Below are 7,698 nucleotides of genomic sequence, written 5' to 3'. Positions count from 1 at the left end.
GAATTGGTATGGATTTCATTGCAGGCAGGCCAACCGAAGCACCAGAATCCCTGGAGGAGGGGCAGTTCACAGAGCTTTGAATGCCACCGTTCACTGCTGTTGTCCTACTTTGGTTCAAGCTAGTGCAGTGCCTTGTACTACAATTCTCCCATCAGTTACTACCTGGAGATATTCAACAATTTGCTGTACATATCCTTAACCTAAGCCCAAGCCTAAGCATAGTGCCAGTTAGGACTAACTGCTGATAGCTTTCTTCACAGGATGATCACTATTCTTTCCCGTCACCTCTGAAGACTTGGTGTCACAGTACCAGTTGTAGAGCACCTCAGAGGTCCACCAAAGGAAAAATTCTCATTTCCACAAGTGTGTTCATATCTTAGGTTGACTGTCATGACAATTAGTGACTACCCTGGTCATATTCCTGATCTGAAAGGGTTTCATCCCAGAAGAGCTTAGTCAAGTACTTTGCAGTTTGTAATGGTCTGTGCAGCAGAACCAGACAGGAGACTAGTTGTCTTATCTTGCCGACCTCTGGATTGCCTTCCACATTGACTCAGACATCTCAGTAGAGACTGGGCTACGTGGATTGCCGAATCATTCCTCAACCTGTCTCATCAGTGATAAAGTTCTCTACCTAACAGCTCAGAATTGCATCAGACCACTTCTCAAATGGGAAACCGAAGCCAATTTCAGCGATTATAGCTGGGTGTTGTTCTGTACTCACAGCCCATTTGTACCCCAGATGGTAGGAAAACATGAAAAAGAAGAGAGGGAAATCACAGAATTTGATCAATACACTGACTGTCATAAGCAAAGGGCAAAAGACTCAAGCCAAGGCAAACAGGAATTGCTGGATAACTGGAGATTCAATCCACATGATCAGCACAAAGAATGAAAACCACAGACATACCTGTACATATCACTTTCCGAAATTACTCTCTTACACCAGGTTCATTTACTGTTAAAATTGACCTGGAGGCTCAGGAGAAATACTGTTCTTCAACAGTAATGAATGAAGATACTTCAAAACCTGGCAGAATGCACCTTGTTCTACTGGCAGAGATATAATGTCAAAGGTACTCATCTTTAGCAGCATCTTGCTAAACCAAGTACAAAAACTAACTTCCATGCTACCAAAATTTGTAGACTCTTTGTGGGGGGGTTTCCACTTCCAATCTTGAATACTTCTGCCTCCCCCCCCGAGTCATGCTATAGCACTTGCCACAGGGGTAATCCTTTGGGCTTTTCAGGTTGCTCCCCTTGTGGGCATTTTTCAGGAGCCCTTCTGCACACCTTCTACCTAGCAATTACATTGCCCTTTATAAAGTGCAAAGTCCACTAGCCTCAGACTATGACCTAGAGTTAAACCTTCAATACTAACCAATTCTTTAGAACAGGCATGGGCACTTATGTACAGGAAAAAATTCTGCTAGTTTGCCAACAGAAAAAAATAGTGGATGCAATCCTTTTTTGCAATCACCTGCTTTGACTTTCATAATCGTATCTGTATTTTAAGTTTGCTCTCATGGTGAAAGTGGCAATTACAACAAACAAATTAAGCACAGCATATGTTCATAGCTGTGCACGCGCACACACACACGCAGACACTTGCTCTGCAGCCTCTTTCAGTCTGATTAGTGTACTTGTCTAAACACGTTCTTCCTACCCGGAAGGTTCAGTCAGCAGCAGTTCTGAATCAACAGCACAAAAATCAAGAGCATACACAAGCTGCAAGCTGCAAAGAAATATGGCTGCTGAGCCAGATACACTGAAACAAAATTCCAGGCAAAAACTGCCAACTATGCCACCTATTTTCTTAATCTATAGGTAGCCGTAAAAGAACAGACACAGTCCAATCGCGTATTGCCCCCACGTGGTAAAGCCGTCCTATTGCAGGAGAGCATAAATAGCCCCAGAATTCCCCTAAATTTGCTTTAAATTGAATCCTAAGATTTTTTGATAGATGTTAGTTCTTTGACTGTAACAGCCTAAACATTAAGCAGATATGAAACAGTCTTTTCTACAACTATGCAATTTATTTCTCTTTTTTACTTAACAAAACCTGCACAGTGAGGTTAACCAAGCATGTCTGAAGTAGCAAGGCCAAAAAAAAACCCCCATACAATTGGGAGTGTCAGAAAGCTTCCCTCCGCCCCTTTTTAAGGACAAAAAAAAAAAAAAACAAACTCATTGAGGTTCATCTAATTTCCCTACCCAGAAAATCAGGCTGGTATTTGTTACCTCAGAGGAGCTGCACAAGGGTTCAATCCAGTCACAACTTGTACGGTGCTTCAAAGATCTACATCAAAAACTTCTGTAAGTGTTTGGGGGGAAAAACAAGACACCATCAAACAGAAACCACCACTCCCCCAAAATCTGAAATTCTAACAAGAAAAAAAGATCACCTCTTTTTCACATACCAATAAACTTTAGTCAACACAACTACAAAAACCCAGTTAATAAGGGTGTACGTTTTGAAAAAAAGTATCTTAAATATAAAGGAGAAAAGGCCTAGTTCTATTTCATAGACAGGATGCTTCAGAACAAAAAGAAAACTTAAGGACCTACAAACACTAATCGGATAAGTGTGACGATTATTTTACTGCCAAATAAACCAGACTTGAGGTTTTCAGCAACACTGACTAACTGTGCTACCTTAAGTTACTTTCAAAAAATGAGGTAACCAAATGGTAGACTGCTAGCAAAACAGTTAACTGTTAGATTCCCCACTCTGCCCCCAAAACTGAACAAATTGTTCCAGCTGTTTGTGCCAGGAAACAGAGTACGTAACTCCCCAGCGATGCCGAAAGACAGAAACCGAGCACTGCCTGGGGCTGCGTACAGCTGTTATAGAATCATAGAATTGTTTAGGTTGGAAAAGACCTTTAAGATCATCCAGTCCAACCATTAACCTAGCACTGCCAAGTCCACCACTAAACCATGTCCCTAAGCGCCACGTCTACATGTCTTTTAAATACTTCCAGGGATGGTGACTCAACCACTTCCCTGGGCAGCCTGTTCCAGTGCTTGACAACCCTTTCAGTGAAGAAATTTTTCCTCATGTCCAATCTAAACCTCCCCTGGTGCAACTTGAGGCTGTTTCCTCTCGTCCTATCGCTAGTTACTTTGGAGAAGAGACCAACACCCACCTCGCTACAACCTCCTTTCAGCCTCCTTTTCTGCAGGCTAAACAACCCCGGTTCCCTCAGCCGCTCCTCATAAGACTTGTTCTCCAGACCCTTCACCAGCTTTGTTGCCCTTCTCTGGACATGCTCCAGCACCTTGATGTCCTTCTTGTAGTGAGGGGCCCAAAACTGAACACAGTATTCGAGGTGCGGCCTCCCCAGTGCCGAGTACAGGGGCACGATCACTTCCCTAGTCCTGCTGGCCACACGTACTGCCATTCCTGCAACACTATTTTTCTGTATTTCAAAGTAGATAAAGTAGGCAGCCTGAGACTATTTACTGGGCACGAAAGGAAGATTAAAACCGGTTTTCTTGCTCTGGGTACAAACTTCCCAAAGAAAGTGCTAGTCAGAGAGCTAATTGCTTCACTGAAACAGTGCTAGAGAGCCAAACCGCATGTTCTCTTCAGGGGAAAAAGCTCTGAAATTGGAGCAAGTACCACTACAGGAACAGCTTGACCTAGGTGTTAGGCTCTCCCTTATGGAAAAGCTTCTTAAAAGTAAAAATGAATCAAAAACATTAAAACAACAGGGGAGTTGCAAATTACGAGGCACAGGAGTGGGCGTGTTCTGAACAAACCATTTTACTGTCCATGCCTTTCCCTTTTTTTAATAAATATGCTGTTGAAGCAGCACAGTATCTGTTTTAATGGGTGTTTTGCATTAGCTCTCAGGGTGTGTTTATTTACTCATTCTATAGAATATGCTGAGTTATCTTCACATAACTTGGGAGCTCCTCTGTTTCCTACATGGGAATTTTCCCATGAATTTTTGGCTTCTGCTTATAAAAATGAGGTGATTCCTTCTCTTTGCCCCATCAGCCTCAATGTGTTTCTCAATAAAAAACGGGAGGACATCCAGCCTGAGGCACTTGAAGTACGATACCTCAACACAGTGAAGTTGCTAATGGCTGGCATGTCTTATAACTCAAATATCTCTGACCTTTTGCCATACCTTCCTTTATGTGACTTACACAGATGAGCAGGAATTTGTATCTGGCAACTTGGACCCCTCTTGGAACACGGCCGTACCTTAAATCTGACACGCCAAGCACCGGTTACATCACCACAGAAGACAGATATGTGCAAAGCTGAGGATCCAAGGAGGGCCGAGACTAGAGCATAAACAATCAGCTGCATCAGTCCTACAAAGCCATTTATACTGGGTTTCAAACAAAGTGAGGAGGCGTAAGCCCCAGGCTTGGCAGAGTTAGTAGCTCTCCTCATTCTTTTCCTGTCAAGGAGCTCAGTCTTTCCCACAGCAATCAAAGCACTGCACTTCTTGCTTTGTGGGACCAGTTTCTTACAACCAAATAGGCTGTCTGCAGGGCCACTTCTGCTCTAGCCAGAGGTAGTTTCCAAAAAGCATGTTGCTCTGTCTGAGACAGCTGGACACCTCCTCTGTCTTGCTAGATTTACAGGCTCTTACTCCTGTGGGTGGAAGTGAGCTTCATTTGTCTACTGCATTTTAAGCACCAAAACTAAACTTGCAAATGTACAGCTACATCAGAAGATCTTGCCTTGCTAAACACTGCAGGAACTTCCCAACACACCTGAAACTTCGACACACCCTTACATGGCTATGAGCCAGACCCAGGCAATCCTACCATGTCTGGGCTGCACTGTCAACAAAGCCGGCCATCAAACCACTCCTTAGACAAACTTTTTCTTCCTCCTCATACTCCCTCCATTCCCAGTTTCTGGACTTGACCTAGAATTACACCAAATATGACTTCACTGCACATGCTCTCACCTGGTTACTGTGACAACAGGCTGATTTCAGCATCATTCAAATCTTCATATAAAAGGACACACAAGCAGGTAACAGCACAGAGCACAGGTGCTCTGCTCTGTAACAGTCTGCCTGTATGCTTTGGCAGCAGGGTGCCACACAGAAGAAAGCTAGTCCGGTGTGAAATAGCTACAATACCAACGGCTGCTCTAGCACAGGGAAAATACCTGCCTCGCTGGTAAACTGGGCTGCATTCCCAGCCTTTTGCCTTCTGGGCTGTCCGAATGAATAGGATGTACTGCAGCCCAGAGCCACGATCAAGCATCTCCAGGAAGAGGTGACAGATATGGTGGGAAGAGGGCTCTAAGACAAGTTGTTAGCAGAACTGTGCATTTTAACCCTCCTGAGAAACGCACTCTGGAATTGTTGGCTCTGGGAAAAGCTCTGCAGCAAGTTGAATTATGAAGTGTTTTAATCACCCAAATGAAACCTTTCTTTCCACTGCAGGAATCCTTTAAGACTTTCTTTCTGGCTTTCTCTCACTATCTGTCAGCAGGAGCCCAGTGTTAAGCTCTTTGTGCACTATTCCATACACAATGTTGGGAGAACAGCAAATATGGAAGATCATATAATTTCATGGAGTTCTTTGTACTGAATTCCACTACAATGTCTTCCCGAGCAACAGTTTCAATTCTTCCCAAAGCCTTTATGGATTATATTCTTGCACATTCCCCAGACTGTCAGTAATTAACAACCTTGTTTGCCCCCTATTTCAGATACTTCCATAAAGCATGCAGCATTTCAGGATGTACTACTAAGTGTCCAGAAAAATGCAGAAAAAGTGACATTTTTCATTTTTCTTTACACAGAGGTCAAGAAACAGGAGTTAGCAGATATTTTGTTCACCTTTTTCTTTTTAACCACTAAATCTGTGAAACAAGCTAGCAAAATCCTGATGGAAATCCTCCTTCAGGGCACAGAAGCAAGATAAACCAGCAAGAATGCCATGGAGCAGTCAATGAAAGGGACACATGAGGTGTGCCTAGCCACATTCATACTAGATGCTCAGGAAGACCCATTGTGAGTCTGGTCGACCACTTGATGAACAGAACTCTGTGTGGTGCAGGATAGTTACCTGAAAACAAGACAATTCTCTGCACTCATGCCATCTACTCAGATATAAACAACAGAGGACTCAACTGACATCAAAGTTACAATTCACAAGTCTGAACTTCATTTCTTTCAGAGTCTTGTGATTATATCCTACTAATTTCCAGCTTTTGTAGAAGATAAAAGCAATAAAAAACTCCATCCGTTTTTGCACTAGACTTTTTGATACTGTTGCCCAGGACAGTAAACTGACAGTGCATTGTTAAGAGAAAGGCTGAATATAGTCCTTTTTGGTAGGATTTGTTAATGAAATGCCAAACATTCTTTTGTTCCAGTATCACAAGACAGCTTTCTCCTCAGTCACTTACTCTGAGGTCATTAGTGTTGGGGGGGGGAGGGGAGGGAGGAGAGAGAGAGAGAGGTATGACTAATTCATCCACAGATGTCAACTAAATGGAAAGCCTAGGAGCAAGTGGTGTAAATTTGATCTCCAGCCCAGCCATCCTAATATTCAGAATGACCTGTAACAGGTACACAAGAGGCTCTAACTGATCTCCTTCCTCATTCCTTGCTGAAGAGCCAAGATGGCCAGGGAGTAAGCTCCAACTACCCTGTTCAGAAAAAGGAACACTTCTGTAGACAACCCACTGTCACTCTAAGTAGGACAAGTGGAACCTACAAGAACGTAACCCCAAAGGTGTGGATGAAATACAAGAAAAATGCTGGAAATTTGCAGGATACCAAATGGAAGAAGCAAAGAAAGGGCAGGAGTCTAAAGACAGAAGAGAAAAATCTACTGAATAGCACGGAGACAATCAGAAGAAAATAAATCCCAAGTATGTTGAAGAACGGTATGAGTGGGCGAAAAGGACTGGAAAGGAAATATTCACAGAAGTGCAGGAATAAATTGGATGAGAAATGCATTCAGAGGAAAAGGTTAAAAGAGATACACATACACAGTTATATAGAAAATCTGCATCCAAATATATTCAGCTGTATTATGCTACTGCATATAAAAAACATACGCGTTTATCTGCATAGCCATATACTAACAATGCACTGCAATTCCTCCAAAATAACGTGATAGCTTGGGTTCATTAAGCAGATTTAAAGTAAAATAAAACTTGTTCCAGCATGTGAGCACATAAGTCAACATGCTGCCTAAAAAAATGCATTAGTTTAACATTCCTTCTAGCACTGTCAATGGCAAAACAATGTACAAAGGACATTTTCAATGAGATTTAAAGTAAAATAAAACTTGTTCCAGCATGTGAGCACATAAGTCAACATGCTGCCTAAAAAAATGCATTAGTTTAACATTCCTTCTAGCACTGTCAATGGCAAAACAATGTACAAAGGACATTTTCAATGTGGATCATAGAATCATAGAATCATTAAGGTTGGAAAAGACCTCTAAGATCATCAAGTCCAACCATCGAACCAACACCACCATGCCCACTAAACCATGTCCCTAAGAGCCTCATCTGCACATCTTTTAAACACTTCCAGGGATGGTGGGTGACTCAACCACTTCCCTGGGCAGCCTGTTCCAATGTTTAACCACTCTTTCAGTAAAGAAATTTTTCCTCATGTCCAATCTAAACCTCCCCTGGAGCAACTTGAGGCCATTTCCTCTTGTCCTATCGCTTGTTACTTGGGAGAAGAGACCGAC

The sequence above is a fragment of the Aptenodytes forsteri genome, unplaced genomic scaffold (genome assembly GCF_000699145.1).
Source record: "Aptenodytes forsteri isolate BGI_AS27 unplaced genomic scaffold, ASM69914v1 Scaffold647, whole genome shotgun sequence".
Taxonomy (NCBI): Eukaryota; Metazoa; Chordata; class Aves; order Sphenisciformes; family Spheniscidae; genus Aptenodytes; species Aptenodytes forsteri.
The sequence above is the reverse complement of the archived record's forward strand: the minus strand, read 5'-3'. Positions refer to the sequence as shown.